We start from the raw sequence: 27,518 nt of genomic DNA on the forward strand, positions 1-27,518 counted from the left end.
CTGAAGACTGAACTGCTAATTTCCTCATGGGCTTATTTATGGTGTTCATCACCATAGGATCTGAGTGTTTCACAAACACTAATGAATTTAGCTTCACAATTCCCCCGTGAGGTATTGTGGTATTAATATCCCCATTTTAAGGATGGGTAACTGAGGCAGAGAGAGACTAAGATCAAACATGAGCTTTAATTTTGGGTGTCTGACGTGAGTGTCCAGTAGCTGGAATGCATCTACCAATCAGACTTACGCCCTGATTCTTCACAATATTTTGCAGTTGGCACTTTTTAGGTTCAGAACACAGATCCCATTGACTTCAGTTACCCTTATGAGTGTTCAGCACTTCTGTAAACTGCTCCCAGCATCTGAAGGTGGGCACCCAGAAAGAGAGAAACACACAATTAGTAGGTCCCTGTAAAAAAAAAAAGTTTGGTTTCAGTGACTTTCCTAGAATCATACACAACCCTAATTTATTCCCTGAGCACTATCCATCCTGTGTACTGAATAAGGCAGAGTGTCAGAGTGTCTTGTGGGGGGGAAGGGGTGGAGCATATATCATACTGCATATGCACAAGGGGGTTGACCTTAATTAATCCCCTTGAGCATATGCATAAGGGGATGCAGTCTTAATTCTAGCACTTCCTAGTTTGAGTTCTTGATTTTGCAACAGTAACGTTCTTTGAACATATTGATCCCCACGTCAGTCATCAGCACAGTTGAAACCTTTAGATCTATACCACAGATCTCTGCCTCTTGTGCCAACAGAGCAACTGATGGCAGTAGGTTCCCATCTTATATGTGGGATGGGGGCCATCCTCTAAAGCGAGATCACATTTTGCCAGGGAGTTTCACAGCTATTTCCTGACAGCTAGGGACTGTTGAGAATGTAAAAGGAAAAATACCCTACTAAATCAAAAAATGGAGCATATTGCAGAGGAAAGATTAAGGATTATCAAGTATACATTTGTTAAAATCTTTTACTATTTGGCAAGTTTTATTCAATTAAACTAGTTGTGAACAGTCAGACAAGCATATGGGCCCAGCCTTCCTCTGTTCAAGGAGAGGTTACCGCAATACAGTTCTTCAGAAGGAGCTGATGTAAATCAAAGTGCTCTGTTGGCAAACACAAGCACTTTCTTCTATGAAGAAGTGCAATGAGTGCCACAGGATATCAAACTAATTTAGTTTTCTACATAAGAATTTCTCCTCATTTGGCGAAAGTAGGAATCTACCGATAGACGTTTTCTTGGAGTGTTTGATGAGGCAAATTTTCTCTTTTTTTCTGCAGTCCCATTTCTGTAGGTCTCACTACACTTAAAATGCCTTTGAAGAATTAACTGTAGCTACTGCCAGGTAGTGACAGAAGGAAAGTGCTATTCAAGTGAGGTCCAGAGCAAAAATACCCATATTCTTGGCATGCCTATGGATTAAGATCCTTAGCAGACAATATTTATTGAAAGTTTTATTGCTGTGCTCCTGGACTTGAAAGATAATATTTAGGTATGTATCATTTACAACCTACATAATTTATACAATGCACTTATGAGTAAACTTAGCAGAAGGCCAAATCCCAGTCAAACTCAGAGTTGTCCTATTTTACTAAACTGACTATGAGAAGTGTTCAGAAGAAGAGATTAGAGAACAGAGACTAGAAAAGTAAAAGTTAATTTTCCATATGATCCCGATAACTAAGGCAAAAGAAACGACCTTGAAGGAGTGATATAGGTCTTTCTGCACTAAGGAATCCACCGCTACATGTGCTTTTTGCACGTATCCTATATTAAGAGTGTGTTTTCTAGAACCACACATATCAGGAGATTTTAAGAATGATTTGGGGGGGGGGGGCGGGAAATCAGAGAATTCTCTTGTTTTGCAATTACTCCATGCGCTATTTGTCAACACTGTTTCAATGCAACTCTCATGACTGCATGCTTCGGCTGTTTTTACTATTAATGCCACAAATGCTCATTATCAGATCTTATTCTTAGTTTTCTGATGTTTTATTATCTGCTGGGATATTCTATTTTCTGATCAATAGGTAGACATCCATTTTAGCATCTAGGCCAACTGGCAAGAGTGCTTTACAACAACATTTATCTGATTACACTTTTTGGACTTAAGTACCATCTCCACACCAATTACACACAAATCTCTACCTGTCCACTCCTGACCTGTATCCTTCCAATCCCACATCTCGACCTAACTTCAGGGCCAGATTAAGAAAGTTTGGGATCCTAGACACACCATGCCACTGCACCCCATCCCCCCGCCCAATGGCTCTGCTCTTTGCTTGATATGATATTAACAGGGGGTCCCCTTCCTTTCCAAAGGGGCAGGGGGCAGCAGAATGGTGCCCTCTTCTCTTTTTCATGAGAAGCAAAGGCTCTCCGCCCTGCCAGAGAAGCAGAAAGGCAGAAGTGGCAGCAAGGGAGACCCCAGGAGGTCAGTGTCAGAGCCAGGAATAGAGCCCAGATTATCTGAGTGACAGACCACTGTTCTCAGCAGGTCTGTTCTCAGCTCCCCATCCAGAGGGGAAGGGCTTCTCCAAATGCTAGCTCAGAAGGGGGCCACAGGAAAAGAGAGGCACTCTGACCCCACCCCCCAAGGACAAGCCCCCCTCCTCCCCGCCAGATCTCACAAGAGGGGAAGGGAAATCAGAAACCCCCAGAACAGTAACCCTTCCCCAGATCCTGGTTCCCACATAGGGAGGAACAGAAAGAGGGGGGCAGATCACCCAAGCATAAGGCCTCCCAACCCACTCACATGAGACAGACAGGGAGAAGGACACACACCTCCAGGGCCGCCCCTCCCCCAGATCCCAGTACACCTATGGGAGGGGAGAATATGGGGTTGACAGGTGGCCTCCGTTCCAATCCCTCCCACTGACCCTGCCACCCCTGCCCCCCATGTCAACCCCCAGTGCCCCTCTGTTCCCACTCCCTTAATCCCCACCACCTCTGCCAGGCTAACCCCTGCCCCCCAGACTTCCCCACTAACACCCTTTTATTCACACACACCCCCACTGCTGACTCAAATTCTTCTCTCCCTATTCCCCTAATTCCTCTGCTCCCTAATTCCCACTCCCCTCCCAGTGTAATTTATGTCACATGTGTAATTTTTTTCCCTTTTTCAAAAAGAAGTGGAGCGCCTTCTGAACTTTCTGCTATACTCAGATTATATTTCCCCAAAGTAAAACAAAACACCCTACCACAGAGGCAGATTGTAGCAAGATGCCTCCTTTTTTTTTTTACACTTCAGATTTCTACCATGGGTTGGATTTGAATTCTCAGTGCCTAAGGTGGTGCACAGATTTGATGACTATAGCATTCCCTCAGAGCTAGGTAGAGTCCTGTGACTCATAAGTGCCTTTCATCACTCTTGGGCTCTCTGCTCACACCTCAGTGATTGCACTGAGAGTGTGAGTAGAGAGCCCAAGAGTGATGAAAGGCACTTATGTTGGCTTCCAAGCATTAGGTTATGTATGAAGCTAAACTCTCTTTTGAATATCATTTTCAGTTTTGGTCAAGTGACTCCAAATTCGGATTGCTAACCCTACACCGCATCTCCTTGAGGCACAGCAAATTTAAAAAAATCAATCCCAATGACCATGTGGGAACTTGGATTATTTAGAAGAATCTACCTTTAAACAAAAAGCTGTTCTTAACCGCACTATATACTGTGCCAACTATTTAGGCCAATGTATGGAATAAGTGGAAATCTGGCTTCTAGACCTCTGTACATTCCTCCAGATCACATGACCTCTAGGTGAGCACTAGCTCCACTTTATGTATTTTAATTAGGCCATGTCTACACTAGCGAGCTTACAATGGCATAGCTGTACCGATGCAGTTGTGACACTGTAAGATCGCTCAGGTAGCCACTATGCCAACAGGAGAGAGCTCTCCTGTCGACATAATAAAACCACTTCCACAAATGGCAGAACCTATGTTGGTTTGAGAAGCTCTCCCGCCAACAAAGTGCTGTCCACACCGGCACCTCTGTCAGTGTAATTTATGTCACTAAGTTATACCGACAAAAGTTGTAATCTAGACATGGCCTTAGTCTGTACCCACGTGAAAGCTGACTGAACCGTCATACTGCACATCTCTATGCCACGTACTAGTTGGGCACTTTGTATACCACAGCAGTTCCGAGAGCTTTCTAAGGCATGCAAAGCAGCTGTTTCATGTGGAGACCCTCAGGTGTGCACAATACCATTGTACATTTCTGGACTCTCACATCCAGCTAGTGCTGATTTCTTAAGACAGCATGTGACACTAAGAATTTCACAGGGATCATAACATACACAAGTTGGTTTAATATCCAAATTCCAACAGGAAAACACTCAAAAGTAGTCAAGGATACCAATCTTCTCCAAGACAGATTAAAACAAACACAGGGTTTCAAGGCCAAGCTGTTTGGGGGCTATAATAAATCAAAACACTCCAAACAATTAAAATAATCTCCCAAACGCGGTCAGAGTTGCCTCAACGTCTCCAGAAAAATTCTACCATGGTGTGTAAAAAAAAAGTCTGATGTTTAAGGCAGACAGTTTTAGCTTTGGCAAAACTAGAGCATCTAAAAATCAGATTTAGACTTATAATGGAAAACAATTTTCTCCAACTAGACACAGAGGATAAGAGATGTTCTACATTTACAAAAGGTAAGTTGTAAATACTGTTCTAGAGTGAAGAAAGCTTGTAGTGGGAAAGGAACTCGAGATCAAAATATTTTATGCTTGTGTAACTCAAAGCAAGCTTACAAGTGTGTAGAGAAAAGCATCTAGAAATAAACTGTACATTTTAAATTACTAACCAATTAAAATCATTTGTCTCGGATCATTTGCAATTCCTGACAAATCTGGGTTTGCTGACAACATCAGACTATGAATCATATATATCCCACAAGGCTGGGATGAAGGAAAGCCACAGACCTATTATGGCGATGAGATATGTAACCTACAAGGTTAGAACTGCTTGTTAGGAAATTGTCTACAGCCCCTTGAATTGTGATCACTGAAGGCATTTCCTTAATTCACAGAATTTCTTAGATGAAAGAATCACTTTGTATAAAACATGTGGCTTCATGTATACTAAAAGGAGAGATTCAGCACCACTGTGGAGGATTTGAAGGGTACCAGAATTACGTATGTTCTGTTAGTCAAAGAAATAGACCTGTTTCAATGGCATAGTATGCTAGTTCAGAGACCACATCTTAGTTAAGACAGAGTTTTTCCTTATTTGGTCCAAGTTGTTTCCTTTTTAATTCCAAATGCAAGTTCCTACTGGGTCAAGCCCCAAGCAACATTCACTCTTGAAGTTGAAATCAAAGAGCAAATCAATTTAAGGAAGAAACCAACCATTACAATAATAAACAGAAATAATCCATGGCCTATGTACGTTTCCCAAAACACTATCTGGGTCTATCTAAGTATAAATATAGCCTCTAAGGGAATGCCTACACTGCCATTAAAACCTTGCGGCAGGCTAGCTGACTTGGGCTCACTGTGCTTGGGGTTAAGGGACTATTTAACTGCGGTCTAGACGTTCGAGCTCAGGCCCAGAGCTCATGCTGCAGCATAAGCTTGAATGTCTACCCCGCTAGGCCAGCCACAGGTGTCTAATTACACTGTAGACATACCAGAGCCACTGCCTTCCTGGTCTGCATATCCTCTCCATCCCTGCTCTTTAAGCAGGGCAAACACCAACTAGCCAGCAGTGGAGAAAGAGCCACACCCATTAAACTTTCACCACTATGGATGGCTTTGTCTACACTATCACTTTTGTTGGTCCGGGAGGGAGGGGCGTGTTGGGGGGGGGGGGGATATGTTTTTCCACATACAGCTTAAGTTTCACTGACAAAAGTGCTGGTGTGGACAGCGCTATGTCAGGAGGAGAGGCTCTCCTGTCAACATAACTAACATTGCTCAGATGGGGTGGTTTAAATTATATACAAGAGCGGCTACACAGGAGAGCTTTCAGCGGTACAGCTGTGCCACTGTAAGGTCTGTAGTGTAGATATACCCTAGGTCATGCCTTCAGTTATCTGCTCTGCACTTAATTAGATGGTTGTCAGTCATCATTACCTTACTCACACTCACCCAAGTGGTTTGTACCCTATCAGCTGCCTGACTGATTAAGAGCAGGTTCAATAGGCAACGATCAATTGATTCTCTCTGCTAAACTGATTATTTATCATATTTAATCTGGCCCAACTTTTTTTGCTTAGTTGTTTGATCAGCTCTTAATCAACTGATTGCCTTGCTAATTAATCAAATTACCTGCCATTACACTGACCTTGTTACTTGATTTGTTTCCTCTCTGCATTTTTAGCTTTGTACCTGTTCTCCCCACACTACCCCCCTGTGCTTGCATAGGAAGAGGGAAGCCCTTACACCAGGCATCCTCACTTCCCTCCTCAGAACACATTTCTTTCACCCTGCCTTCCACTATTAACTTTCATTCCCGTGCTGTCAACTCCTCCACTCTTTCCCTACCTCAAAAACTCTACCTAAACTATCAGAAGGTTTAATATTCTTTTCCTATAGTAAATTACTCAATCTTGTTTTAGTATTTCTTTCCTTTACTAAACCCCTTTAGCTTCAGATCCTGTGGTGATCTAATTTCGACTGTAAGCTTCTTGGGGCAGTAACTATGTCTTTTAAAAATATCGGTGTTAAGTGCCATGCAAAATGATGGTGCTACAAAAATGTAATACTTGCATTTCTTCAGCTGTTAAATTCCACAGCCATACAAAGTTTTACTTTCTTTTACAAAGAGATTGCTATCTAGCAAAAACTGCTGAATGTTCAACTACCGTTAAACAGGACAAATCAATGAAATCTACCTGAACTTGTTTCAAACCGCATATTAGAAGAACACATTCTAATATACCAGAACATTTTAAAGGTCATGATCCAGAGGTGAATTTTTGCACTGAACTACTTTTGGTTTGACACAGTGCTCTGATGTTCTACTGATTGTGGGAACACCACATACATGGTATGAATATAAAACCTTCAGTAAAGGAAGAGTACCTTCATTTGGACACTGTAGTTAGTTGACTTATGAGAAATTGAGGGTAAAAAAAATTAGAATAAAAACCATCCCAACTATATTTAACTTTACAACATAAATGAAGAGTGATTATATTTTCAACTAGAAGATAAATACTAAAATAACTATGTATTTGAATCTAATTCTTCCAAATTAAAGGATGTGGAGGCATTAGTATGCAACATTTGTCCCTTCCATACTTTCAATAGGGGATATTGACTTTTTTCACAGATTCATAGATTCTAAGGCCAAAAGGGACCATTCTGATCATCTCCTCTGACCTCCTGTACGACACAGGCCATAGAACTTCCCTAAAATAATTCCTAGACCATATCTTTTAGAAAAACATCCAATCTTGATTTAAAAATTGTCAGTGATGGAGAAACCATCACAGCCCTTGGTAAATTATTTCAGTGGTTACTCTGTTAAAAATTTACACCTTATTTCTAATGTGAATTTGTCGCTAGCTTCAACTTCCAGTCATTGGATTGTGTTATATCTTTTTCCTGCTAGATTGAAGAGCCCATTATTAAACGTTTGTTCCCTGTGTAGATTCTTATAAACTGTAATTAAGTCACCCCTTAACCTTCTCTTTGTTAAACTAAATAGAATGAGCTTCTTGTGCTTAATCCATGTTGATTGCAGAATTTTGATGCACTCTCCACAGGCTTTATGAGAAGCTATAAAAATCAGTTCACAATAACCAGTGATAACACAGACAACCATTTTGCCAAGGGAGAGCAAGTTTGGATTCTCCTTAATTAACTCAAACTCTTGGGACTAGATCAGTTTTGGATTATTTCACATTATTTCTTTAAATGTTTGAATTCAGAGTTCCAAAGAAACACACTTCTTATAAGCAGAAATCCACTTTGAACTAAATGAATGAATACCACATTTCTATATTTTTCTGTACATAACTGCATATTCCCCTTAAAAAGAAAAAGTTACACAGCCTTTACAAACTGGGTACATGAGAAACAAAGAGTACAATACACTTCAAAGACACCAGGAAAAGAAACAATGGTTCAACCATGTATAAAAGTTGCAAAACGGTCATGCAGTATAACTTAGGGCTTGTCAAACCTACAATGAGATAGTGGCACAGCTGCGCTGCTGCACCACTGCACTGTTTCAGTGTAGAACTACCTCTACCGATGGGAGGGATTCTCCTGTCGGTATAGGTAATCCATCTCCCCGAGAGGCAGTAGCTATGTTGACAGAAGAATTCCTCTGTCGACCTAGTGCGGTCTACTCTACACCAGCGTGTAGCTACACCAGCAAGCAGTGTGTGGATTTTTCGTGCTCCTGAGAGATGTAGCTATATCGATGTAGACCAGGCCCGACTGTAGATCAGTTTGGCAGCAGCCATCCTCATATAACAAGGCATGATGAACATTTAAAAAAAAAAAAATCAAGTCTAATCATATAAATTGTGAACGTGCCATGAAGATTTCATGAGCTATCCAGACATTCAACCACACTAATGTTACTTCTACTTATTCATACCATATGGGTTTCTGCAAGAGTTTTTTTGTGTTTAGTCAGAAGCAGGGTTACATCATTTTGTCACTTTCATCACTTCATAGCTCAATATATTCACACGTTCACTTATAATCCAAATAAATGACAATATAGATTTAGTAATTCCATGTAGATAAAGGAAAACTGCTATGTTTCATTTTAATACCTTAGGGTTACATTTTCCTTTACAATGCGTATTACTGGCTATTCCACTCCCCCGGCATGTGTCAAAATCCCTCAGTGAGTTCATCAGGAGTTTCAACAACACAGGAAGAGTCGAACAGATACCAGGAAAAGCACTGCATGCATTAAAGAAGGAATTTAGCTCTTAGATTATTAAGGAGGAAGTCTGGATGGTTCACATTAAGGGGATGTGGAGCTTTTTGACTCCAGAACAATCTGTATCCAGTCCTAATCTGTAGTGACTCATAGTTACAACCCTCTTAATGGCCTATAAGAAGCTAGTTCATTCCAGTTTTTAGTGGACCTATATCCATATTAGAATACACACATAAAAGCCATAAACCTCACACCATTACCCTAATAAGCACTCTTAGTAACAATCTCAGCACAGAGACCAAGGACTGAGTAAGCATAAAACTGAACTAACTTTTGCCGCTGGCCCTCTAGGTCAGGGCTAACCAGTTGGGGCAGTCATGCTTCTACTGCTGGACCTGCAGAAAACCTATGGCTATCAATCCAAAATCTGTCTGAAATCTGACAATCATGATTTTCAAAATGGTTTCTACAAATACACGTTACTGTCTGGTATCTCTGCAACAGTGAATGCTGGTCCTGTCTCAGGGCTTGTCTACACTTAAAATGCTACAGTGGCTCAGCTGTACCACGGTAGTGTTTCAGCATAGACACTACCTATGCCGGTGGGAGGGTTTCTCGCGTTGGCATAGGTAATCTACCTCCCCGAAAGGCAACCTACCATGGTCTACACAGGGACTTAGAATGGCTTAACAATGCCACTAGGGGTATGGATTTTTCACATCCCTGACAGACAGTTAAACTGACCTAATTTTCTAGTGTAGACCAGGCCTCGCACTCCACTACCATTTTACTGCTTTTCCCAGCAGCAGACTAGTCTGCAGTGCTAACAGTTTTGGATGAAATGCTTCTCAGCATTTGAGAATGAATAAGAAAGAGCTGAAGCTTCATCTACTTTAAGTTAAGTTCTAGAAAGATTTGCAGAGAAAATAGATACTGTTCGTGTTATGCCCTATTAAAATAGAATTTGCCCTAGAACAGCTTTGAAAAATTTCCTGCTTCTCCTGTGCATATTCAGCAGCTGAATATTTCCTTAGTCATAGAGCAAATATAACTCCCTGATTCATTAGCCATTTTTATTTTATTCGTTTTTTTTTCAAATCCGTTTACATTTTTCATAATATAAATCATAAATATTAAAATAAAGTAGCTTTATAAGCAAGTCTTCTTTATAAGCAAGTTCAGCAAATCCTATCTTTTACCAGCTTCATTTGTTAAGTCTTAAAATGCTTTCCAATTCTGGGGCAGCTTAAAGTTTTGGGAGCCTTTATACAACTATCCAAAAATCACCTCATAAGAAGTGTAATGTCCCTTTAAAAGAGTTATTTGTATTACAGCATGATTATGTCACTGTCTGTTTTGTGGATAATTTATTATTTCACTTTATAAATGCAAGTGTTATTGTAATTGTTTTCCTCTGTTCCTCCCCTCCCAAATCTCCACATATCATAACACTACACAACGTAATCTTTTGCACTTTAAAAATCCAACATCTTGCTTGGAAACAGCTTTGAAAAGTTGGCATCTGGCCAACTTGCAACTGATACTACAGTTTAAATACCTTCCCAGCAAAGTTGCACATTAACTTCAAAATACTCTGGGATCAGCCATTAAAATGTTTTTGTTTCAGTTACAACACTAATGAAAACCAAATGTCTGAATATATTTTAAGCTGGTCTAATGCACTAGGGATTTCACTTAAAAGAGAAAGGTCCGAATCAACTTCCATTTACCCAAATGAACACAGATTAGTCAGTACTACACTATGCAGATATATGGCCAACACTTGGAGTAAGATTAAATAATTATAAAGAACATTTCAACCACAGATTAAATGAAGAAAGTCTGAGTAATTGGCTGAATTTGATTCTTCTCCTAAATCTTTTGGTTACAGTCTGCTAAAGCTATTGAGCTGCAAGCTTACAAAATCCCATTTACAGGTGGATTCAGGACCCTAAACCTCTGCTTTGCTAATGTCTAAGCCAGTGGTTCCCAAACTTGTTCCGCCGCTTGTGCAGGGAAAGCCCCTGGCAGACCGGGCCGGTTTGTTTACCTGCCATGTCGCAGATTCAGCCAATCGCGGCTCCCAGTGGCCGCGGTTCGCTGCTCCAGGCCAATGGGAGCTGCTGGAAACGGTGGCCAGTACGTCCTTTGGCCCACACCGCTTCCAGCAGCTCCCATTGGCCTGGAGCAGCGAACCGCAGCCACTTGGAGCGGCAATTGGCCGAACCTGTGGATGCAACAGGTAAACAAACCGGCCCGGTCCGCCAGGGGCTTTCCCTGCACAAGCGGCGGAACAAGTTTGGAAACCACTGGTCTAAGCCATTGCAAAATACATATTTTCACCTATCCAGGTAAGGCACATCTACTGATCTTGCTCTGTAAATTTAAGCAAACCCTAAATATTTGCTTTCACAACAAAGACCTAACAGCTTTGAAGGAATCTATACATTCTACCAGAAAAAAAAGTTTGTCTAAGCTGACCTCTTTATGGGAATGATTTCAAATACTGAATTTTAAGAAGTCCAACAGCGAGGACAACCATAAAATTAGGATGTACCCCTAAAAGAGTGATTTTATGTACTGGATTATGAACCAGTAAAAGGAAAAGAAACAATTTTAACTTTAGGATTCTGGACTTGTGAGTTTCTACCAGAACTTCGTCAAAATAATTATTTTGACAAGTTCCTATTAAGTGTTTAAAGGGTAGAGGGTAGTCTTGTGGTTAAGGCATAGGACTGGATTTAGGAGATTCATTTCCTTGCTTTGCCAGTGACTTCCTGAAGACCTTGGCATAACACTTTATAACCAAAACTCAGTACTCTGTGTGTAAAATAAAGTTAATTCGTCCCTACTTCAGAAAGGTTTTATGAGGATTAATGTTTAAGAATCTCAGATATCATGGTGAAGAGGGCTTCGTAAACAGATTACCCAATTTACTTAAGGCCATACCCATATTTCTGAATATCAGTCCTCTCAGGCTACAGCAGAATTTCTCATCGTTGTCCAAATTACTTCCAATCTAATTCTACCTTTGAATTTTGACTTTAAATTAATGTATTTGTTGTATTCATTTCTTCAAGGTCATTCCCCAAAGCCAAAAGAGAACTGTTTAATTGTCCAGTGATTGTAATTATTGCAGTCTTGTGGCTAATTAAAGAGCGCAGTAGACTGAGAATACAGAGTTAGCTTCTAGCATGTTCATCATATTTTGATGTGCCACAAAGAGTTACCAGGTTTGAAGAGACATTTTAAATAACAATGAAATTAAACATAAGCTATAGGAATAAAGAAGAAAAATTCAGTCCTGAGTAACACTACAGTAGGTCACATGCATAAAAATTCTTTCTATAGCAAAATGAACCGCTCTGTCGTTGAAACTAATTAAGAAACCCAGACCTTTAAAAAGTCAACTAATTAATGAAGAGCTACATTTCCATTAACTTTTTAAAAAATAGTCAAGTAATTTAAAAAAGAAGAGTACTTCTCACCATTGTATCAATGCATCTCCAAAAAGTCAACCTAAAAATTGCATTCCGTAAACAATGAATACTTTGTGTAGATTTAGCGCAAGCTATGAGATGCAAGTTACAAAATAGCTTTTTTAGCCAAGAATCAAGACAACCTGTTGACAATTTATTTCTTTAACAATTAAATTAGAAATTCTAACCTATTTCAATGCAAGCTATAATGATAATTGGATATGAATCGTAAAGCAATATTTTTCCCTGAAGAAATACATTGTAGAAAACCCTGCAGTAAATACTTTACACGTCTCTGAAAGAACCAGAAACTCAGCACAAGCTATCCCAGGACTTATACCAATATCTAATTTTTCATGACATGCTCTGACAACTTTGTTGACTATGGTCCATATTTCAGAAGTTTAGTACATAGACCACCTGTTTCCGACTAGCATTCGAACTGTTTCTATTGTACAATCAACAACAGCTGCTGTAGGGTCTAAAATATCAAGGATTAGGAACGGACAATTATTAATGGCTATATTATACTAAGATAGGTCAAAAAACTTTCTGCTAAAGATGTATTTCACAAATGCATCAATACTTTCTGTAAACATATATGTACATTTCACACTGCTTTCTTCATTTTGTTCTTAAGACCATTTACTGTAATTCAAACTTTAGGGTTGTTTTACCTGCAAGCACAGCAAGTAGTTGTGCCACTCTGATTGTGCTAGGGACAGCAGAGGAGGTGAGTTGTGCAGAACCCTGCATGTAAGCTTCCAGATCATTGCATGGTTAAGAAGTTCTTAACAGGGGATTTTCAAATTCTCGTGTGTGTAAATTAATACTTGTTAGTCATCCAAGAGGCTGTACAATATCTTACTGTTGGAACATTTTTGTGGAGAGATTAAAAAGTCTGCAGCGACAACAGGAACTGTCTCACCCAAGCAGAGATGCTAAGCATGCACATTCCAAGCCAAGAAGGAAACCAAAGATGCAGGCAAGTGAAAGTTGACAATTTAATCAAGTAAAATCTGGAAAGTAGCATCTGGCAAGAATTAAAGCAAGAATTTTGATGTCATTTATCAAGTGGTTAATTGTTTAAAAATAAAGTTTAAGACCTAACTAGTGCTTTGCTTAAAACGCAAAGCATATTTATAAACTGATATATTCCCATCAGACTTTCAGAAGTGTGATGAACCATAAGGGCTTGTCTCCAGGTCAAATTTGTTGTGGATCAACTTGAAATGTTTCTCATTAAAACATCTTACAGCCATACGCAAAATGTTTTGTTACAAATCTTGCTCTTTAATGCATGTTATAAAACCCACTTTGGAGGTGGGTTAACTTAGATGCAGGAGGAGCTTAATAGCTCCACAGCAAAATATACGTGGATACATCTGCATCCTGTACCATGTGTTGCACATCTATCAAGTCCTCCCACCAGTATCCCATACTGCTTTGCTGTCTACCTTGGTCTCCTATAGACCTCATTCTGCTCTGGGGTCATTCTGACCGGATGTCACCTCACTGTTTAAAAGGTCATCCTGAGCCAGGTGCCATCCTTTGTGATTCCATCATGAGGAGTTCATACATAGCAGTGTTATTCTTGTGATAACTCTCTAGTCATGCCTCATGCTGCTGTTTGGTGATCCCATACTATGATTCTGGCTTTTTAGACCTCTTGGGATAGGAGCTTTATCTAGCCCGGCTGGCTGGCAGTAAGCTGATATGCAAGCATCATGGCAATTGTTCAGTCAGGAGCACAACCAGAACACTTTCCAGTGCTGCAGTATAACAGAGGAGCTCCAGCTGGGACTACAGACATTCAAAGTACTATTCGTCTGAATAGAGAAGTGGCACAGTCTGATCTTACTATGCGGACTTTGACTGTTCTTTGCTACGTGTCACCATTATACCAGTGTTTGTTGTGAACAGTCTGACTGATCCACAATGACCTAGGTGAACCCTGAGCCAGTCAGTCATGAAGGTCCCACCACCTCTATTTGGAGTAGAAGGATGAGTCTGAACCATAAACAGAGACCCATACTGTGGATAGCATCAATTCCTGGAAGTATTAAAATGATACCTCAAAATACAACACAATGAGAGGGCAGGTTACATATGTTGGGTACTGCAAGGATGTCTCCATGTTGGCATAACTTTTCACTGATTCATGGGCTTTTAAACTCCATCCCCAATGCTTAATGCAAAGGTGGCACTGGAGACTGCACAAACTCATTTATAGTGATAAAATACCTAGAGAAACACTGTGTAACCTTCCTATGTCCTGTCCCATACCCCCATCGCAGTGCTTATTGGTCTTTCCCCCTCCACACAGTCACCTCCCCTTCCTTCACAAAAACAGTGGAATTGCATAGCTTAACAAGAAAGGAGATTCTTACTGAAAATCTTTTTTATTTATTTTTTATTTTTCAGCATGTCAGCAGGATCAGGAAGAGAAGAAAAAGACACAGAAGCACATTGGACTATGGAGAGGCAGACTATGTTCCTAGAGCAGATGGCCTACTAACTTCGCACAGCAGTGCAGCAGCTCAATAAAATTTTAAAATGCTTATAAAGTTCATCTTAATTTATTATTTGTATTGTTTACAAAAACAATTTGAAAGTGTGTTTTCATTCATGTTTGAATCTTAGACCTTCCTTTCTATTGCAAAGCATCCAGTTAAAACCACCTAACTGGTACAGTAATTCCATCAAAACAAGTACTATACTAAAAGCATTGCTTTACAAACTGCACATACAATGCAATAAGAACAAAGAAATATGTGTAGTAATGTTATGACATGCCTTACACAACATACGCATTTCTCATGAGTAGGAGCACAACATATCCATCACAATTATTCTACACATAGGCCTCCTCCCTCGCTGTTCAAAATGTTCACCACGTGTGCACATCCCACTCCCATCATGTGCAATGCTCTCCCTTGCTCTCACAAAGATTATATCTGGTTGCTGTGTTTTGTACAATCAGAAGATGTCCCTCATCAGCATCCACACTTGACATCAGGATCTTCCATCTACCTTTCAGTCTTCCAAATGCACATTCCAGTGTCTTTCTGCAACTACTCAGTGTATAACTAAGCAGTTCCTTTTGCCTCTCCAGTGACAGGCTTCCTAGGCCAGGAGAGCAGAGAGTAAACTATCTCCTAGAATGACTGGAGGAACGGCAATGTCATTAATGTTCATATAGACCATCAGTGCAAAAGTTCCATTTGTCATTACATGAAAGTGTCCAAACCTTCTAAAAATCATGGTGTCGTAGACCTTTCCAGACGACCCCACATATATATTAGTGAACGTTCCACACTGATCAACCAAGCCATGCAGCACCACGGAGAAATAATCCTTTCTGTTGATGAACCCTGAAGCCTGATGTGGGAAGCAAAGAATGGGCACATGGGTCCCATCAATGTCCCCTATGCAATTAAGAAACCCCAATCATGAAAAGCCATTAATAGCTACCTGCATATTGCCTAGAATTATGACCTAGAAGGACACCACCTTGATTGTAGTGCACACCTCCATTGCAACAGCCTGATGTTTGATCCACCAACATTTAACTGGCTACTAACTGATCAGTAGCAGCCAGGGGTGAAAAACTTCCAGATGGCAATAGCCACATGCTTCTCCATGCTGAGGGAAGCTCTCATGTACATGGTCTACCACTGCAGCTCCAGGGGCAAACTCTGCACAAAGTTCTAGGAAAGAGGCTTTTGACATCTTGAAGTTATGCCACCACTGCTGGTCATCTCAGGTCTTTCCCACCAGTCGGTACTACATGGCAAAACCAAAAAAGCAGTGTTCTGAGTGAGTCTGCTCCAGGAAAGCCGAGGAAATGTGATTATTTTCAGTCTCCTCCTTCTCAGGTTCCCTTATTATTCTGGTTGTACCGCCATTGCACAACTTGAGATATTATACCAGCAGTCTTTATATGTATGACAACAAGGATTGCAGTGCTCAACAACACTTCCTCCATGCTGTCTGACAGTGCTTTAAAAGTGGCACTGGATCAGAGAAACAAAGAGGCTGATGGGGTGAAACAAGATGAAAAATAAAAGTTATTCTGTTTGACCACAAACCCCAGAATTCCATTGCTTTCTGGTTCAAAAAACTAAAAATGTAGAGTGCAAAAAAAAAAAAAAAAATATCCCAGAAGGCATGCAACAGCGTGGCAGAACAATGATGCGATGTCTGACCAGAATGCTGAGTGCTCATTGCAAAATAGTACTGTAAATGGCCACAAAGATATGAAGCAACATTAACTATTTACTCCTGGGGGGATTCTGTGCCAAAAAGTTAAAAATTCTGCCAAATTCTGCATATTTTATTTGTCAAAACAACACTATATAATCATGCCAGTTTCAATTATTTTGGTAATTTATTTCAAAATACCTGTCAGCAAGTATGTCTGTAACAATACAGACGCACACAAAACCTCCCCCAGGAGTAGAGAGTTAAAGAAACCCCTATGACAACCCAGTACCTATTTCTCTGCCCCCTGTTCTCCCCCAGAGCCCAGCTGTACCCCCCCAGCCCAGACACCTGCACCTCCACCCAGCCCAGAACCCACCATACCCCTTCTCCCCCAGAGCCCAGCTGCAGGCCCCCCCAGCCTAGACACCCACACCCCTCCTCCCCCAGAGCCCATCTGCGGGCTCCCCGCCAGCCCAGACACCCACACCCCTCCTCCCCCAGAACCCAGACACGGGGCACCCAGACACTTGCATCCCTCTCCCACAGAGTCCAGGGATCAAGAGGGAGAAACAGCCTGATACTAGGGGCTTGCGTGGAGTTTCCTGCATGCTGCTTTTCTTCCTTCAGGGCAGGCCAGGAATTGCAGCTGCCAGGAACCCTCCAGCTCCCTCTACCTTCCCCCAGCAGCGTCTTCAATTTGCGAGCTGGACTCTGAAGGGTCCAGCTGCCCCTAGCGGCAGCCAGCAGCTCTGCAGCCCATTTCGGGGGAGAGAGGAAGGGAATTCTGCGTGCACATTAATTTCTGTGCAAATTCTGCATGTGCAGTGGCGCAGAATTCCCCCAAGAGTAATTTAACTTGATTGCAGGATAACAATGCAGGGTGTAGAAATTAATTGTGCAACAGTGGTTGCGAATCACTTAACATGGATAAACAAAATCTGCACCAAGTTAAAAATGTAGACATACTCTCAGTTGCTTTCTCTCTTCTGTAGCCCTCCTACATTCTAAACATAGTTGGAAGCTGCAATAGTCATAACAAAAGGCCATTTTTGTTTTTTTCAGAAGGTTCCAGGTCACATTTACTAAAAATCTAGAAGTTATCTTGCACTTACTGCTAACAGTTGTGTCACTGTGCTCACAACAATCCAATCAATTTAATTTGTTTGTATAGTTTAGCTTTTCTCCTCCATCAAAGCCAGAAGATAGAATTTCAATATTGAACTTAATGTAAAAACATTTAGCAGCTGTTTTATCTCCCAAAGGGAGCAAAAGGAGAACGACAGCGAACAGGTGAAATTTTCTAGTGTTGATACATGTGAACACCTTGTCACATCTTACAAAGAACAATTCGTGCTGCAAGAACATTGAAAACTTTTTACAGTGTCACACACATTAAGAAGTTGAGCCTGGGTTATTGTGACCTTTTAGCCAGATGCCAATCATCTCTACCCTCACTACAGACACCAGTTAAAGGAACTTCAAACTTCTAGCTACATTTCTACCAATAGAAGTAGCAAGTGTCATTAAGAAGCTAAGTTGGTTGCAGCATGAGACTAGTACGCCTCCATCCCAAACATGTCACCTCTAAAACACACTTGCTGTCCGCCACTCTAAGGAAAGGAAGACCCAATAAATTTCTTAACTTTGTGATAAGTTTGAACAATAACTGTACAAGACAATAAAAGCCACAGAGACTCAGTGTACTGTAGTATGATTCTACAACTACCCCACCTCCCCAAAAAGATTCTGTGCACCCAAAACCATTACAAAGTCACTTCTAAGTTTCAGTTCTCTGAAAACCTGAAGACCTACTTACAAAACACTCAGATAGTTTTAACTAGACAAAAGGTCCTTGATTAATGATCCCACCCCACTGCGTGAATGTCTTCAATTCCCATTAAGGAAGTTTAACTGCGCTTCGTATGCCAACGCTTAACATTTAGAATGGGACTGGGAAAATACTTATTTTGTGCATTCCCTGTAGGATGCCAATATGAAGCATTTTGGATTAAATGAGTAGTCTTCCCAAAGGTTAGTCTAGTTAAATAGGTCACTTCACTGACTCAGGGAGAGAGGGGAGGGGGAAAAGCACAACAGAACTAAGAACGGCCATACTGGGTCAGACCAATGGTCCACCTAGCCCAGTATCCTTTCTTCCAACAGTTGCCAGTGCCAAAGTCTTCAGAGAGAATGAACAAAATAGGGCAACTTTCAAGTGATCCATCCCCTGTTGTCCAGTCCCAGCATCTGGCAGTTGGAGGCTTAGGGATATCTAAGGGCAAGAGGTTACATTCCCAGACCTTCCTGGCTAATAGCCATTTCTGGATCTATACTCCATGAACATATCTAATTCTTTTTTTAAACAAGCCCCGGTATACCTTTAGCATTCACAAAAGCCTTGGCAATGAGTTCCACAGGTTGGCTGTGCGTTGTGTGAAGAAGTATTTCCTTGTTTGTTTTAAACGTGCTCCCTATTAATGTCACTGGGTAACTCCTGGTTCTTTTGTTGTGTGAAAGGGTAAATAACACTTCCTTATTAAATTTTCTCCACACCAGTCAACATTTTATAGCCCTCTGTCATATTCCCCTTAGTTGTCTCTTTTCTAAGCTTAACAGTCACAGTCTCTCTCCCCCCTCATCAGGAAGCTGTTCTATACCCTTATTCATTTTTGTTGCCCTTCTCTATACCTGTTTCAATTCTAATATATATTTTTTGAGATATGGCAACCAGAAACGAACACAATATTTAAGTCGTGGGCATATCATGGATTTATATAGTGGCACTGTGATATTTTCTGTCTTCTTATCTATTCCTTTCCTAATGGTTCCTAACATTCTATTGGCTTTTTTGACTGCTGCTGTAGTTTGAGCAGATGTTTTCAGAGAACTATCTTTAATGACTCCAAGATCTCTTTCTTGAGTGGTAACAGCTAATTTAGAACCATCATTTTGTATGTATAGCTCGGATTATGTTTTCCAATGTTCATTACTTTGAATTATCAACAATGAATTTCATCTGCCCTTTTGTTGCCTAGTCTCCCAGTTTTGCGAGATCCCTTTGTAACTCTTCTCAGGCAGCTTTAGACTTAACTGTCTTGAATAATTTTGTAATATCTGCAAACTTTGCCACCTCACTGTTCACCCCCCTTTCCAGATCATTTATGAGAATGTTAAATGGCATTGGTCCCAGGACAGATCCTTGGGAGACCCTGCTATTTACCTCTTTCCACTATGAGAGCTGACCATTTATTCCTACCCTTTGTTTCCTATCTTTTAACCAGTTACTGAGCCAGGAAAGGACCTTCCCTCTTACCCCACAACTGTTTACTTTGCTTAAGAGCCTTTGGTGAAGGACCCTGTCAAAGGCTCTTTGAAAGCCCAAGTGCACTATATCAATGGGATCCCCCTTGTCCACAAGCTTGTTGACACCCTCGAAGAATTCTAATAGATTGGTGAGGTATGGATTTCCCTTTACAAAAGCCATGTTGACTCTTCCCCAACATAGAGTGTTCATCTATTGTTGAAACTATAGTGAACAACAGACTATCAAACTGCCTGGTATTGAAGTTAGGCTTATCAGCTTGTAATTGCCACATCACTCTGCAGCAGTTTTTAAAAATTGGGCTTACATTAGTTATCCTCCGAGAGTCCTCGGGTACAAGGGGCTGATTTTAGGGATAGGTTACATACCACAGTTAGTAGATCTGCAATTTCATATTTGAATTCATTCACAACTCTTGGCTGAATACCATCTGGTCCTGGCGACTTATTACAGTTTAATATATCAAGCTGTTTCAAAACCTCCTCTACTGACACCTCAATCTGGGACAGTTCCTCAGATCTGTCACTTTAAAATGGTTCAGGTGTGAGAATCTCCCTCACATCCTCTGCAGTGAAAACTGATTAATAGAATTTGTTTAGCTTTTCCACGGTGGTCTTGTCTTCCTTGAGCGCTCTTTTAGTGCTTCTTCATCCAGTGATCCCCACTAATTGTCTGGCAGGCTTTCTGCTTTTGATGGAATTAAAACATTTTGCTGTTAGTTTGTGTTTTTTGCTAGTTGCTCTTCACATTCTTTTTGGCCTGCCTAATTATATTTTTATTCACCTCTACCCCGATACAACGCTGTCCTCGGGAGCCAAAAAAAAAAAAATCTTACAGCATTATAGGTGAAACCGCATTATATCAAACTTGCTTTGATCTGCCAGAGTGCGCAGTCCCGCCCCCCCAGAGCACTGCTTTACCACGTTCTATCCGAATTCGTGTTATATCGGGTTGTGTTATATCGGGGTAGCGGTATACTTGACGTGCCAGAGTTTATGCTCCTTTCTACTTTCCTCAGTACAATTTGACTTCTAATTTTTAAAGGACGTCTTTTTGCCTTTAACTGCCTCTTTTACTTTGTTGGTTAGCCATGGTGGCTTTTTTTTAAAAAATTTGGGATATACATTTAGCTTGAAGGCAATTCATTCTTGTGACAGTTCCTTTTAATTTATGTTCAATTAGCATCATCATTTTTGTGAAGTTTGCCTTTCTGAAATTAAATGCTATTGTGGTGGGTTTCATTAGCATTTTGCCCCTACAAGGGGGTATTTAATTATGTGATGGTCGCTTTTAATAAGCAGTTCAGCTACAGTCATCTCTTGGATCAGCTCCTGTGCTGCACTTAGGACTCTCCCCTCCTTGTGGGTTCCAGGAGTGACTGCTCTAAGAAGCAGTAATGAATGATGTCTAGAAATTTTATTTTGTGTCCTTCTATCTTGCATCCCTTCCTCAAGTGACATATATCCAATCAATATGGGGATAGTTGAAATCCCACATTAATGTTGGGGTTTCTGTTTTTGTAGCATTTTACAATCACCATACCTGTCAGGTGGTCAGTAGTATATTCCTTCCGCTATATTCTAATTATTTAAGCATGGAATTTCTATCCACAGAGATTCAATGATCTAGTTTGATTAATTTAAGATTTTTGCTATGTTTGACTCTATGATTTCTTTCACAGATAATGCCACGCCCCCCTGAGTATTATCTATTCTGTCATTCCCACAGATTTTGTACCCTGGAATCACCATGTTCCATTGAGTATCATCATTTCACCAAGTTTCTGTGATGCCTATTATATCAATATTCTCATTCACAACCAGGCACTCAAGTTCACCCATCTTAATATTTAGACTTCTAGCATTTGTGAATAAGCAATTATAAAGTTTGTCAATATTTAGTTGTCTGCCTTCATGTGATGTAATTGAAGGAGATTTTTTCATTTGACTGTTTCGCTTCATTTCCCATCTGTACTTTATCAGTTTCTATCCTCTCCTCTTTTCTAGAGTATTCCCTTTAATAAATCCTCCCTTAAGGGATGTCTTTGTCCCAACAGTGTGCTCCTCCACTCCTGCTTTCCCCCAGCCCTTAGTTTAAAAAGTGCTCTACAAACTTTTTAATTTTACATGCCAGCAACCTGATTCCATTTTGGTTTAGGTGGCGCCAACCCTTCCTGTATAGGCACCTCCTTTCACAAAAGGTTCCCCAGTTCCTGATAAACTTAAATCCCTCCTCTGAATACCTGTCTTATCCACACCTTGAGACCCTGCAGTTGTTTGTGTGTCTAACTGGTCCTGCAGATGGAACTGGGAGCATTGCAGAAAACGCTACAATGAAGGTCCTGGACTTTAATCTCTTACCTAGCAGATTAAATTTGGCCTCCAGCACCTCTTTCCTACCTTTCCCTATTATCGGTGCCTACATGTACCACAACCACTGGCTTCTCTCCAGCATTGCCCATATGTCTATATAGATGTCTCAAGAGGTCTGCACCCGCCAGACAATTCACCGTGTGGCTCTCCTCATCATCACAAACCCAACTATCTAATATTTCTAATAATTTAATCCCACATGATTATTAACTGTCTCTTCCTAATAACTGGGGTTCCTTCCCCTAGATGGGTATCCTCAGTGCAAGAGGATATCATGACATCTGGAAGGAGGGTCCCAACTATGCGATCATTCATGTTCTCCTTCCCCAACACTGTCATCCTCAACTGTGTCCCGGAAAGTTTCATCTGTCTACCTCTGTCTCCCTTAGTTCCTCCAGCTTAGCTACTCTGGTCTCAAGGGCCTGTACTCAGTCTCTGAGGTTCATGAGCTGATTGCACCAAATGTACATATTTGCCATCTGCCCACAGGCAGGTAATCGATCATAAATGCTCAGGGCCGGCTCTAGCTTTTTTGCTGCCCCAAGCAGCAAAAAAAAAAAAGCGCCGCCCCCCCCCCAGCCCAGCGCCGCTCCCCCCTGCGCCGAGCGCCGCCGGAACCCCCCCCCCCCCAGCGCTGAGCCCCACGGCGCCCCCCACCCACCGAACGCCGCGCTGCCGGAGCCCGCCCCCGCCCCCTGCCAAGCGCCGCCGGAACCCCCTCCAGCACCACACCCGCGCCGCATCCCCACCGGGCGCCGCGCGGCGGAACCCCACCCCAGCGCCAAGCCCCACGCTGTCTCCCGCCCGCCGCACCGCCGGAGCCCGCCCCCCACCGAGCACCGCCGGAACCGCCTTCCAGCGCCGCGCCCGCGCAGCCCCCTCACCGAGCCCCGCACAACCGGAGCCCGCCCCGCCCCCCCCCCCGCGGAATGCCGCGCCGTGCTCCCCCCGCCGCCCCTTACCAGGTGCCGCCCCAAGCATGCGCTTGGGTGCTTGGTGCCTGGAGCCTGCCCTGTAAATGATGCATTCAATACAACAAACTGGATAGCCCCCAGTCTGCTGCTGGACTTCTGCCTGAGTTATTTTTACTCTTGCAGGGGTTTTTGTTTGTTCGTGCTACGATTTGTTTGTTTGTTTGTTTTGGGGGGGCATCACTGGCCTAAGTTTAGAGTATGTTTGTTAGGTCTATCTGGCTCTCACACTCCTTCTCTAAACTCCCCTGTTTCCTAGCTCCTCTGGGTGCTTAGAAGCTGGTTTTTTAAACCCCTGTTCTCCCTGATTTAGCCCCGCCCCCAAGGATAGCAGACTAGAGCCTCATTAGGAAGCTTTCAGCCTAGCCTAGCAGGAATCTAGGCTCAGCACACAGCCCCCCAAAAGAGACCACACTATAAAATTCAATCAAGCAGGCACATGGCAAGAAAGCACATAACAAAAAACTAAGACAACAAACTCACTCCAAGGATCACATAGTTGCTCCTCTTTCACCTGGAGCACTCCTTCACAAAACTCCCATTTGCTGCTCCTGTTTGCTAGCTAACTGTCATGTATTGCTTCTAGCCCAATCAGGTAGTGCATGGGTGCAGACCCTGGACTTTCAAAAGACCTATTTTTTCCTCAACTGAGAGTACAAAGACATCTGCAACCAACTAAATTATTCCAAATACTCAAATATGGGCTTATTCCTTTCATGCAAAAGGTACCCCTGAAAAAAGGGAGGCAACTATAGAAGAGTCAGATTAATAATACAAATTAAAAATACCTCCAAAATATTGGATCTGTGCCCTAGCTGGCTCACTGAAGCAGTTTATCTGGTTTTCTGGCTTAGATAAGGAGTCACCATGGGAACTATAAAATGAAGAGGGACTAAAAGGGGGAAATGAAATTTATAAAGCGACAATGAAATTCTCTTCAGCATAACAGACTGATTTGAATTTTTTTCATTTCTATAACAGCTCTGTCACTTTAACAATCTGATAGATCCATAGGAATTGTGTTACAGGAACCACAAGAACCCTCGCACAACCATTTTCCTATTATCAGTTGCTCCAAGCAGGGTTTGTTCAATTAACTAACAACACTGTGGGGTAGGGGGAAGCAGATTTGAATGCAAGCCACAGTGGAAGTCTATATTTAAAAACATTTGGACAAAGAAAGCTACATAGACAGTAACAGGCATGCTTGAATTTAAAAACGAGGATTTCCTGCCCCTTTCAGGACCCTGCAAACACTGGAAGTTCAGCACTAAGACCTTGTCTACCTGGAAAAGTTTTAGCAGTTATATTGGTAAAACCACCACCCCAGACACTTTTTATTACAGTATACGAGTGGCTTTTTTTTTTTTGTTTTGTTTTTGTTTAATTTAGCTTAAGTCCCTACCCAAGCAACAAGAGCTAAACCGAAAAAAGCAACTATTACAAATACAGGGGTTATACCAATACAACTATATAAGCTTAAATACACATCCTAACTTATACTGGTATGAATCTCACATGTAGACAAGCCCTAAATGTGACAGAACTGGAGCTCTTCAAATATTCTGTTGCAAGCTTTGCATCGATTTTTTTATATATTGCCATAGTCAGCCAACTGAAAATATGCACTGCATTCTGCAGAAGTTTTTTTTTTTTTTTGAAAGTAACAAGGGAAATATCCTGGAGCAAATTTTTTTTTTTTTTATCCTCACCATTTAAAAAAAAGCAAAAACAGGTAAAGATAATTAGAAAAACGTGTGCCATCATGGTAAATGTTACAACTGTAGTGGTTTTTAGCTAGCAAAATCTTAACTACCGGTACTCATTCTCTGCAGCTAAAAAGCCAAAGAAGGAAGTCTCAAATATGCTTAGTCATTCTCAAGTGAAGGGCTCTAGTTTTCACTATGTTAGATATTAATTCAATTTTCCTAATAAAAAGGTTTATTGGGGGACTTCTAATCTTTAAAGAGCTGGACAAAATTAATTCTCAGAGCACCCATCTGAGGCATTAGCCACATTCTATAGGCGAAGAGAGGCAGATAAATTAAAGGACTTGCCGAAGGCCACTCAGTAACTTAAGATCAGAGTTGAGATTAGATTTCAGGGGGTTCTGTCTCCCAGGCCTAGTCTCCCTCCAGTGATCCATACTGTCTCTTATTTTTGCATCTTTCACTTTTAATTGTTAGTCCAAGATAAAAAGACCAGCATTTGCAAATTAAGAGATTGAGATATGAAATATAACAACTCCAAATAGAGCAATAAGTAAATCAGACTGGAACCTTGAAATTTGACAGATTGTACCCAACATAATTTGATAAGAGATGTGATTTTTCAAAGGCAGCTCTGGGGGTAAACTTGCTCAGGGGGTCTACAGTGCAGCAGCAATGTGTACCTCACTGATTGATCCCAAGATATCATTTGTTTGTGGCAACAGTTTCAGGAAAAGGTTCTTGTCCTGTCCTCCTAGCTGGAGGAAAGATGCAGTAGTTCTCTTTGAGAAGGAGGGAGTAAGAATACCAGATATATAATAAAGATGTGACACTTATTCAGATACCCGAGGCCCAACATCATCACAAGAGGAGAAAATGCATGATGAAGACCTGAGATTAACAACCACCACTGTATCCTTTTTATTTATATTTGTTGCAATGAGCCGTATTCTGATTCTATGTACAGTGAAATAGAAGAAAAGGCCTTGTGCTCAAAGAGTGCATCATAATGTGCCCATTGAATTCAGAAATAGCGAACCTTGATTTAGAGAGAAGTCGGCTAGTGAAAAAAGAAAATTGATTTCAAGACAAAAGAGTCACTGAAACTTGAGATGTCTATTAAATACCTGTTTTATTGCATAATGAATTCCAGCATACAATATTTAAACCAGATCAAGATTAAACCTTAAATTTTCTGAAGAATGGAACTTTCAGAATTCTGCATGACCTACCTTTAGATCAATGTCACAGCTCCGATCTCAGCTGAAATTGCTATTTCCCAACGTCGTAAAACACACCCTCTAAGATAGTTAAGAGTACAAAGCCAAGATCCTGTGCCAATTGCTTTTAGATACCTAAAAGGGAAAACAGTATACATTTAGTCATACAATTGTACACAAGAGGCCCTTGATTGTTACTTCTTATAGTGCTAAAAAATTATATCTGAAGGTTTTTCCCCCTCCAAAGTATGCACAAAACCAGTCAGAATCTACAGGTATACAGTAACTCAAGTTGTGTGGGAAATGATTTTGCCATCCTGGGAAATTTTTTAATATTGCAAAAAGTTTTCCCTTTCCAAATTGGGACAAGATCAAAATCTTGAAAAATTTTAAACTGAAACTAAAAAAACCCCACAGTTCGTTCAAACATTATTTCATTTAAATACTTTTGAAATGTTTTGTTTGACTTTTATTATTATTTAAATTTCACTACAAATTAAATTTCAAAACAAAGGTATTTCAAACCAAAAGATGGAACTTCTGCTTTGAAAGTGCCCAAAAAGGACAGAACACCAAAAATTGAAAAACTTTTGACATGGAAATGTTTAGTTGAAGAATTCCCAACCAGCTCTACTTATGACAACTGTTGATCTGGTCATCTGCATCGTAGTAAACGGAGTGCTCAACAGCATGCAGTCTTCATATGCGACCAGTCGACTTTGGTACAAGGAACTTGTTAAATAAAGCTGCTAAAAATATTTGGCCTTGCCTGAATACTGTAATAGTCTGAGTTTTAGAACAGAAATGTACTAACTAAAGGATTGAGTTTAGGTTACGTCACTAAACTGAACAGCATTGGTATCAGTTTCTAAATAATAACCGGCCTCCTGCGCAGGAGGAAGCATGTGCAGTCAGACTATAACATGGAAACATTATTAGTATTAATTAATAAATAACAATAGCTAAAATTACTTGATTTTAACTGACTGAAGATTTATGAATTAATAACCAATGCAGATTCAAATACATAAAGAAGGTCGAGGGGATGAGAAGTGGAAGAGTTAAAACTACAAAAAGGGAAAAAAATGCTGCATAATTTTCCTATTGAGTGAAACGGTGCAAGCAATACTGATACAGGTTAGTCTTTTCCCATGTGTGTTAATTAAACATGAAACCAAAGCTCTTTCCTCCCACCCCCAACTGGGACAAGCTCAAATAAGGCAACTTCAAAATAATTAGTGCCCAGTACGAAACAGTTACCTTTAGTTTCACAATTGAGATTACATTGTAACACAACACAGTTTTCTTTTGCATAATTTTATTATTGATACAACACTCGTCATACGAGTCCACAATAATAAAAGAAAGAAAATTTGTCACAGAA

The 27,518-nt window shown here is 40.9% G+C and overlaps 1 protein-coding gene across 7 annotated transcripts in view; it reads right to left on the bottom strand.

The window, feature by feature from the left end:
* LOC128833970 (protein dispatched homolog 1-like) overlaps nt 1-27,518 on the bottom strand; it is a 160,603-nt gene that overhangs the window by 112,668 nt on the left and 20,417 nt on the right. For 3 of the 7 annotated variants that reach the window (XM_054022302.1, XM_054022309.1, XM_054022305.1), the window contains exon 2: nt 26,147-26,269. The exons of 2 other annotated variants lie outside the window; for them this stretch is intronic. The gene's annotated coding sequence lies outside the window, so the exon portion shown is untranslated. Of the gene's footprint in view, nt 1-247; nt 264-26,146; nt 27,245-27,518 lie in introns of those variants that run through there. 2 more of the 7 variants (XM_054022304.1, XM_054022308.1) reach the window with 2 other exon arrangements.

This window comes from Malaclemys terrapin, chromosome 3 (genome assembly GCF_027887155.1).
Source record: "Malaclemys terrapin pileata isolate rMalTer1 chromosome 3, rMalTer1.hap1, whole genome shotgun sequence".
Lineage (NCBI taxonomy): Eukaryota > Metazoa > Chordata > Testudines > Emydidae > Malaclemys > Malaclemys terrapin.